Here is a 10,871-nt window from a genome sequence, read left to right on the forward strand (position 1 = left end):
GTATGTTTTTTTTTTGTTTACAGCACCCGTTTGTTTTTGTACTTTTGGCAAATCAAGTAGGCAAGATCAACCGAAAAAGTATAGAGTAAAGGCCCAAGCACAATGCATACGGATTTTACTACGTTGCGGATATTTGACAGAAAACCCATGGAAAAACTGTCAAATTGCCGCAACGTAGTAAAATCCGTATGCATTGTGTCTGGACCTTAAATTGCCTTTGCCGCAATCAAACACACTGCCGTCATATTCAGCACATAAATAGCTTTCTTAAGACGTAAAAAGAACGATTTTATTTCAGCGAAATCTAGAGAAATTGTCTTTTATAAATCTGTTTATCGACAAAACTAGGATAAAATGGTCTTTGTTTGGCCAAAACTTTTAGTACAGGATACATGCCGGGAACAAGCACGACGTTTCACTCGATAGACAGAATTACTTTAGAATTAAAATCTGTGCTAACGATGATGGAAAGATACCATATCATATCATCACATTTAGTATTATTTTTGGAATTAGGCTTTACAGTATATTTTCAACAATTTTTATTCGATTGCTTATTGTTAATTTTTCCTTTTTTCACTAGAATTTTATCATCTAGAATTTTATTGCTTTCTCCAACTATAGAAAAAATCACACTAAATTTTTAGTTGAGTTCTTTTTTTAATCGCTATACTCCAGTATATTACACTTAAAAACCTATAATATCAGGATAATAGGAAGTCCATAGATCTAGACTGTTTTGTAAATGGCACATCTTCAGGCTATTTTCTTTCAAACTGCTTGGCGATAATACATAAAATCTATAAGTCTATCGATTGCTATAACATAAGTTTGATAAATTTTTAGCTCTTAACGATCCAGACTGTTAAGCTGAATAAAATGCGTTGATTTGATATTTCGAGAGGAAATACACATACGTTACGAATAGTGATGCCTGATTTGTCAAACTGTTCAATTATCAATCAATTGTCATTGTCACTGCGTGTTCAATTTTAAGTTTGTCAATTTTAACCGTATACCAACTGATTTTCAACCGAACTTATTTGTGTTGAGGGAGTCAGAATGTTGCCTTCATAAACGAGCGATCAACGGACATCACTAGCAACAAAACGGTAGTCGTCGGATAGAAAACAAGATATGACGATACTTATCTTTTCTACTTTAGCTTCTTCCCCTAGGAAGGAACGATTGACGCCCTTCATCAGTAAACCGTCCGTGGTTCATTGTGGCTGGGCCGGATAGACAGAGAAGGAGCCGGCTTGGCAGCCAGATAAACTACTCGACTCGTACCGTGACGAACGCCAAGTTGTGGTACGCTCCACCAGCAAACTTCGGAGAAAGAAGAATGTAATAATAATGCTATCATTAAAGTTATGAATTGAACGGTAGCTGATTTATAAGAAAAAGCATCTGTCAAAACAAAATAATAATAATAATAATAATAATAACGATAATATTCATCAACACACATTTATATAGAGAACTTATTCTTCTTGTTTCATTGTTTCTCAACTCACTCTCTCTATCTGACGTATCACAATCTCGAACATCTGCAGACGATATTTATTTATCCTGGGGTGTTTAGTTAAGTGAAGCAACAAAAGAGATTTTATCGTCATTTCCATTAGTGTTACGTGGAGTGATACACTTTGTGTGACACATCCTGTCAATCGGGACTTGGGGTACAAATGGAAGTAATATGTACCTACTGTCTCCATTTTAAAAATGATTTTCGAATCATTTGAAAATGTGCAGCAATTTTACAGTAAACACGTGTTTTTCGTATTTTTTCTGTTTATGTACTGATAATATGAAACGCATGCATCCCCCACCAATGATAGTTAGGTTTGAATACAATATCGTGCATTTAGGCTGGATATCATCCTCGATTAATCGTTGCTTATAATTGAGCGAATTTCGATATCGTATATTTGGCATATTTTGCCCGTTATGGGATATCATTACCTGAGTGCTAATTTTTCAAACCCGATAAAACCCGCTAGGACCGCTTGACCGATATCACTAACCATAAAGCCACGCTGGGCGTTGGGATACGTGGATAAGGTATTCTATAATAATATCATAATGTTGTTGGAAACCGCAATCTTTTATAGATTTCTCAGGAGAAGGATGAATTAATCGTTTGGTTCAAACACGCGTTGTCGATTTCTGGGATTTCAAAAGCATTAAAACGCTCAAAACAAAAGATATGTTCACAAAATTTTATCATTGCATTCTTTGCGTCTGTCAGCACACAATGATAGATTTTTGTGAACATATCTTTTGTTTTGAGCATAAAAGCTGCAAAAATCACGTGTTGAAACGTGTTGGCACGTGTTTGAAACTCAACGGGAAATGAGCGGTCATAAACTTTTCGTCAGACAGCCCAATTCTGGAAGCAGTTTTTGGACCTAAAATAGGGGCTCTGATTTTAAACAGGTATTCACTGCATTCTTCTTGCTAATCTTAGCACAGAGATTATATTTTCATGAACAGAATTTTTTCTTTGGAAATTCTCAAAAATGAATGACGACTCATTTCTCCTCAATGTTCATAGGCCGTCGAAAGTTTATAAAAAAATGACGTTCTAAAATGATTCCAATGTAGATATATGCATGGAGAAGGCCGATTAATGGTAACAATTTTACATTGTAGACGACCGGGGTAACGGACGTATCATAGATATCCTTCACTGTTGAATTTAGTTCTATGCGAAGTTTCCGAACCTATTATTCTCGAACAAAACACAACGATTATGCAGCGAGAGAATATTCCTACCAATAATTATATACGGTACGGGAGGATATTTTCGGCCTGTGTCTAAATTCAGCCTATTTTCCTTTTCTCTTGCTAATAAAAATAATTTGCCGACAGACAATTTTAATATGTTATAACTATTTTTTCAAGACTGTAAGTAATGTACTGTTTTACCTGTGTTATAGTATATAACAAATGTTTAGAAATTGGTCGAAAAACATGAAGTTGATCCGAGACCCGGAGACTCTAACAGCTGACTGTAAAGTCTATCGTATAAAAACAGAAAAGGTCAAGTTTCTATAACGGAATGTAGCACCTAGGCTTTGCTTTTTTATACCAATCGAATAATAAAAGATGCAGCAATTGTATAGTAAACAGTATTTCCCTCGAGTAAAAATAGTAACTGCTTGGGGCGCCACTTTGAGGGGGGCGCCATTTCGGCTGCATGTAACGCCAAAATAGATAAATCACCTTATTAAATAAATCAAACGAGCAAAACCTTGGGCTCAAACATCTTTCTAAGAATGGACCCTTCTTTATCGACAGACTTCGCGGTCGGCTGTTAGAGTATGAGATAGTTACGCGGCTAGTGCAAATATCCTACTAACTCTATCTAGCAGCACAACTCAGCCGAGATTCGAACATACGACGCCTGGATTTTTAGACCAGCATCGTACCTCTAAAGTAACTGGTCGGTTATTAAATAAATCAATTGTTAATAAAATAAGTTGCTCCTTCTCCTCCTCCATCAGCATGGAGACGGGGTGGCTCGTGCCGTACCAAGCATTTCTCAGTGAAGATTTCTCGATCCTGGGCTGCTCGCCGCCAATTCATTGAGCGTCTCTATCCTGTTGCTAATGGGGCTCTTGAAGAGATTGCACTGTCATCCGGCATCCTTGTGACGCGGCCAGCTCACCGTAGTAACCCGACTTTCACCAGATGTACGAAGGGAATCCCTGCAAGCCTGCTGCTCGTGGCTTATCCGCCTGCTTCATTCTTCGTTTTCCGTTTGTGCTCCGCTAAAAATCCGGGTTACAGCGCTTCAAAATCCCAGTCTTGATTATTTGAATTGAAACATATTTCTAATCTAATCTAATCTCACACTAACGCAGCCAATTCTTGAAGGCATCCTGGAAAATGACGATTACTTGAATCAATCATTTTTCTTGTCAACGGCCAGGCCAACTGCCGCAGAGAGAATTCCAAGAAATCAAGTGGAACCAGAAAAAATACCTAATTCCATTAAAATCCTTGAAGTCAAGGGGAAGGAAGAAAGTGTGGACCTCCCGTACCAAACGCTTCCTATATACATAGATAATTATTTATTTACAGACGTTGGTAGTATCTTTGCTAATAATGGTTAAGTGATACTCCAGACCCTCGGGGATGAACTAATGGCATTTAGACCAGAAGCCAGGCTGCAATTGGCCAAGGATATAGCGCCTTATTTCGCTCTCTAAAAATAGATTAGTTTGCCAAAAATATTAGTTTAAATCATATAATACTTGACTATAAAGTCTTGTGGTTTAATGGTTACCTAAAACTACATTTGTAAGGTTAGTAACTGAAAACCGCACGACCCCACACCTCCTAGCTTGGCTACTCAATTATAAAAATTGAATTATTTCCAGGTATGGCCACGTGGATGCGCTAGGTAGAGGCTTGGGATGGCTAGAGCTATGTTGGGCGCTTTTTCCTAGTTGCCTTCCCCATTTCATACCCTTATTTGAACTAAAACATATTTGCAACAAAACTTAAAAACTGAAACACTCAAATAAAAAGCAAACATAAATGTGGTAGCAAAGTTGTATTGACGCTATCAGCAACAATTCATCCCCGGGTAACCAATAAAATGCATTAACATAAGTCGTAAATCAACCATCTACTGGCATTCGTGGGATTTTTTACTGCACGTTGTTGTTTATTAGCTTTTTGACTGCATAACTGTTATAAATTGGCATCCATAATTCTATTCAAATTCTTCTTGTCAGTAATCAGCTGCAAATAAACAATGTCAGCACTAAAAGAGTGCGAGTAGTAAATTAGCCGAATATTTCGCCATTTTCATTTTGATTTTTTTTCTCAATATGTGCCCAATCGACTACAGCGCATTAGCGAAACAGAATTTAAAAAAGTAGTGCAAAGGTTAATTGTAGAGTTACGAGGTTTGTTCAAAAATTATAGCGAACTTTGAATTGTCGCGGGTTACGCATGTTCGATTTTCGATCTTTTTGTAGCGTTATGTTGGTATTCATTAGCCTCACTGATGTTGACAATTTCGGCCATTCAGAATGTTCAGTCAGTTTTTGACAGCCATTGCGCGCCCAAGTAACAATTCTAAGTTTTATTACGTTCGTATAGTGGTTTTCATGAACAATTTTATAAAACCGCTTATAAAACTACACTCAAAAAAATCGACACGTCGCATCCACGTGAAAAATCATGTAAACTTCTGTACAGCAACTTACGTGAACTTCATGTACCGGTTAATGGAAAAGTTGATAAAATTTACCGGGATCACAAGTAAACTTGTTAGTATGAGTGCGTATTACCAACAATTCACGTGAATGTTACATGAAAAGTGTGATGGATGAGAATTACCTATGTTTTCACGTAAACTTGACGTGCTGATTTTTTTGAGTGTATGAGCTCCACCAGAACTTTCCGATGACCGCTATAAAACTGCCTTCTAACTAAGTGGCCCACTATCTTCTAAAGGTTTTCATAGCCGCTATAAGAATCAGGTCATAAGCTCAAGTAGTTGTATCACGCTCTGCTGAAAGCAGCAATAAAACCGGTTAAGCTTTCACTGCTTGATGGCCATCGCCATAATTAAATAAAGCTTTTCGCTTTTCGCCTCTGATGAAAGCTAAATAAGTTCGCCAGCATTATCAACTTGAAAATACATGCGCGAGCAGCAAAGTTATAGTTTTGCTGTCAGATTATTCTTATCGATTTGGTTTAGGTATAGCTACCATAATAAAATATCTCATAGAATATTTCATAAATTTTAAGCAATTTCGTTGGTTTGCAGCATGTGCGCATTTAATTTCATCGTGCATATTGATGGATAAAATCAACGCGCCACTAAAATTTTGCAATTTTCGAAAACTGGTTGTTTTTAACAAAATAAATATATTCAGTTTGTCAATCTCAATTTCTAGCAAAATCATTTTAGTTGCTTCCTGTGGCTGGAAAACCGATTTATAACTTTCTTTGATGAATAACGCTTTGCTTTGATGAATTTTTGTTTGCGAGCTAAAACAAAATACTAGAATATGGCAATATGGCCTCGCATAAAAAATGATTTTGGTGTTGAACTGCGGTATTCTTCATAACGTGGTGCAGCCAACAAGTTTTAACGTGGTAATATAAGTAACCACAATTAATTTGCTTTGATAACAGTTTTATTATGGTTTTCTAGCTAGCTATAAGCGTGTTTGGACTTATATCCTTTCGGTATTGCACAATACCACAATAAAACCAGAGGTAATGATAAATACCGCAATAAAACCTTTAAAATATTCAAGTAAAACCTAGTGGCTTTAGAATTGTTACTTGGGCGTGGACGTGTTTTAGCTTTTCTCAGATTTTGGTCTATTCCAAAAAATGGATCATAGAATTTTTATAAAATTTTGTGTAAAAAACAACTTGAAGTGCGCGGACGTATTCCAAATGTCGACTGTTGCATACGGCGAAGCTACTTTGGACAGAAGCAACGTTTATTGGTGGTACAAAATGTTCTCAGAGGGCCGAGAAGATGTGACAGAAATTGGCTTTTGCACCATGATAACGCTCCAGCTCAATTGCTCATGCATCATTACTTGTGTGCGAATTTTTGACCAAAAACAACACTTCAATAATGTTTCACCCATCGTTTTCCCCAGACCTGGCCCTCTGTGGCTTTTCTTTTTCCCAAAACTGAAGGGGCCCATGAAAGGACAACGTTACGCCACGATTCAGGAGATAACCACAGCAGCGAAGGAAGAGCTGAACAAGATCACAAAAATGATTGGAAAAATCGTTATCACAATGTCTGATGGGGATTATTTTGAAGGGGACAAAATAGATATTCATGAATAAATAAATAATTCTTGTAAAAACATGAAATTCGCGATACTTTTTGTACAAACCTCGTAATTATTATTTACAATATTGTTGAAGAAACTATAGTTTTATATCTCGTTTTCACGGCACTATGGGGCTGTCATCCCATTCTACCAAAAAGAGCGCTCATTTTGCTCCCAAGGGGGTAGCAGTCCCATAGCGACATAAACCCAAATGATAAAATTATTCTTTCTTCTACAATATTATAAATAATAATTGACTTTACAATTGCCCCTTACACTACTTTTTCGAACTCTGTTTCGCGGAGATGCTGTAAAAATCAAATGAGCATCTACTAAGCAAAAAATCGAATTCATTTCCAAAGTAGGAATCCTGAATAGTTTTCGAAAATTTCTTATTCTAATAATGGGTTTTAAGAAACCGTCAATGATGCAAGAGAAATTGCGATTAGCTGTTCACAAATACATAGTATACTTTCAAATTTAGACTCGAACAGTTAAAGAAGCAACAAAATGCTTTCAGTTTTCTCTGTGATGTTGGAATCATAAAAGTAATCTTTTTCATCAGAATCTTTAAAATAGCTGCAAGAATCTTTATTCTTTATTGTTCTACAATTCTACTAATTATATCTTAAACTAATTTACATCTGCAATTAAAGTTTTTTATCTAGAATTGCTGACATTAAAAAATCGAACACATGATGTACTTCGTTAAACAATCTACAGCAATAATGTAAGGGGTTGTTCTGGCTATATTGAGTTCGATGAGCTGGAGTCCACAGAAACATACGAATCCGAAGAATTCGACGATAACTACGGTCGATAACGCCCATTAGCAGTTCGTAAACATTCAATCTCTGTGAGGTCCGTCTTCTTTCGGCAAGCGTACTAAGTTTCAACAGCCGATAACGATTTTCGTAAGCTGGCAGGTGTAAAGGGTCCTGCCAAGGCAAACGACGCAAGGCAAAACGTATGAAACAACGTTATACTTTTTCAATTTTTTCACACTGGTGCTGCGTATTTCAAAATATTTCGAACATTTCGAACAAGCATTTTTAAACCGTAGAAATCATTGAAATCCTTGCTAATAAGCGTGACTCCCAGATCTTTGACCGAGCTACAACGTCTCATTTCGCGTGCGTTCATTAGATACTTGAAATGTGGTGGGTTATGAAGGCGGGTGAAAGTTATTCTGGTACATTTTGATGCATTTACCTCCATACCGTTTATGAGGCACCAGTGAAAAGGCTATTCACATCACGTTGTAAAACGTTGCGATCGAGAGCAGTTGCAACAGCACGAAAAATTTTGAGATCATCGGCATATAGTAACTTTTCGAACTCAAAATCACAAAAAGTTTACAAAAAGTACTAAAATCAATGGGCCCAGGATATTGCCTTGTGGTACTCCAGAAGGTATATTGAAACAATACGATTAGGTTCCGTTCAGGCTCAAGAAAACAGTGCGTTCGACTAATTAAGATAGCAGCCAGTCTTAAAGGTAATTTGACGAATAAGGCTAAGGATCCAACGTATTGTGATACTTTCATTATTTGTTTATGGTTATAATCGATGAACGTGGAATTGAAAGGAAAATTGATGAAACTGCGACTAAATTCTAGAGGATTTGCGTGGAGCGATAAATTGACTGATTATGTTGTAATAATAAACTGAGAATAACTTACTTCTGCGAACGCAAAGATGCATACCCGATCAGATATTATGGAGAAAATATTATGGAATTGTAGCTCCAGTTGATGTTTCTATCAAAGTGTGTTATAAATGTGATAGCAAATCTTGCGACAGAAGAAATGCTTTACAAAGAATCTATCTCGCACTGCTACTTATAACACGCTTTGTTACATTTTGATTACAAAGCAGAGCAGAATGCTGGTTTTTCTAACTAACCTTGAAATAAACCAGATCAAATTACAGTAGGATTTCGAATTTGGCAACAAATGCGTGTCGCCTATGTTGCCAAAATCGAAACCGTGCCAAAATCGAGACCCTTTTTCGATATGAAAAAATTGAATGTAAATGCTTTAGAAATTGACTAAATATCATTATTCAACGATTGCAACCATTTTCTGTTGAAAAAGTCCGCTAAGAGCTATCCGTCCGGTGCAAATAAGTTATTGGCACCCTGCGGTAAGGCGTAGTCCTACGGCAATAAAATTATTATTGTTCGAAACCACATGACTTTTTTCACGAACATACTGAGGGCATCATTTATTTGTCATTTAAATCATGTATGCAGAAACTGATTGATATTTAAGCATATTTTTGGAAGTAAAATATCTTGTGTTACCAAAAACGAATACTTTTGTTGCCAAAATTGAGGCATGCCAAAATCGAACTATGCCAAAATCGAAATCCAACTGTAAATCATAATTTGCTATAATTGTGATATGTCTAGAGCGAATTTTGTTACAATTTTTGTTATTTCAACTACTAACGAGACCAAGTTTTTAACAAAACGCAAAAAAAAATAAATAAAAAACTTGTTATTTAGAAGTCATCCTGTTATAAACTTGTTATTTTTATTTCAGCGGGTATACGCATTTTTGTCCGTGAAAATCAATAATTCAATTAGATGGATACTAAGGCATAAGGAAAACAATGCGCTTCAAATGCCACAAGCATACAATATGCATCTAACAGAGCATAAGTTCATGTAACTGAAATTTAGTTCGCCTTTTCGACATTCAAAAATTTTTTTTTGTTTTAGGAAAATACTGCTGTTGTTCGTTCTGATATATCAATGATTGCACAGTGAAACCTTCAGGCGTACCGCTATTTTACATAAACACGACAACACAGATTTATTATTGCTAAAAAATCATTCCTTGTCTGCGTTAGATTTCAATTTGTTATGCCTGACAGTCTTCACTGTGTCCTACAAAGAAGTAATATTTCATTAATACTAACAAAACATAAAAGGTAGGGCTTTAGTTAATGTTACTAAATTCTTACAAACACCGAAAGCGATTGGAGATGATTGACAAAGAAAAATGATTGACATTTATTTCAGTATAAAGTAAAAATTTTATTCCCATTGAATCATGGTCCATTATTCTGTGGGCGTAAGCGTTGGTCTCCTGCAAATATCAACAGTAGCCACAGACAAAAATCGACCCGTTACTGGCATCAGATCGTGTGGCTGTTTTCAAAATATATCCACATTGCGATGCTGTCGAGATACGGGAACGGTTCAAATGATATCGATAATTACACTTCACTGCCATCAGCCGTGGTCATACGGTTACAATAATATCATTTCAACCGACCGACGGCAAAGCCTCCCAACAAGAGCCGTTTGTGATTCGAGATGAAGCGAGCAAACGATGACATCCTGGCAAATAGTGCTACGGACGTGTTTTCGATACGTGAAACATGTAATTGGATCCCTGTGGTGTAGTCGTGGCTTGGAGTGTGGGAGGGAGATTACAACCATCCCCACTCCCTGCAACGACTCGAGCTCACATGCTACAAATCATGGCTTATTCCACTCTACCTTCCTATGGTACTCCTAATAATGTGAATACGCGCGCAAATGGTTCATCCCACCAGACATCGGCTTCGCAACGGATTGGGCTGAGAGTGGGTGTTGAATGATTTTAACCTTCAGAGGTGGTAGGGGTTGCAGTCAGCCATCGCATCGCCACAGTATCCTCACTACACATTGGGAGCATAAGACTCCATCCACCCGTCGCGTCGCACATGTTCTCCACCATTACCACCAAATCTTTCCTTTCCAAGGAGCGATGCCCACTTTCCGGCACACAACGGGCACATATCCCATGCCCGACGTACGTTTGTGTATATGGATACTTCTGAGCTTCTGGCTTCTCATATAGCTTCTCAATAGCAGAATTCCTCTACAGTTGAAATATATACGCGTACAAATAGAAATTATACACATTTTTTTTGCTGTAGAAGGTTAGAAAAAGAGAAAATTATCCGTTTCACATGTATTCATATTATTTCCCTCCGTATAATGCCAAACAGAAGTAGGAAAACTTATGTACGGGAAAATGATCACCGCAGA

Source organism: Sabethes cyaneus, chromosome 3 (assembly GCF_943734655.1).
Source record: "Sabethes cyaneus chromosome 3, idSabCyanKW18_F2, whole genome shotgun sequence".
Classification (NCBI taxonomy): Eukaryota; Metazoa; Arthropoda; class Insecta; order Diptera; family Culicidae; genus Sabethes; species Sabethes cyaneus.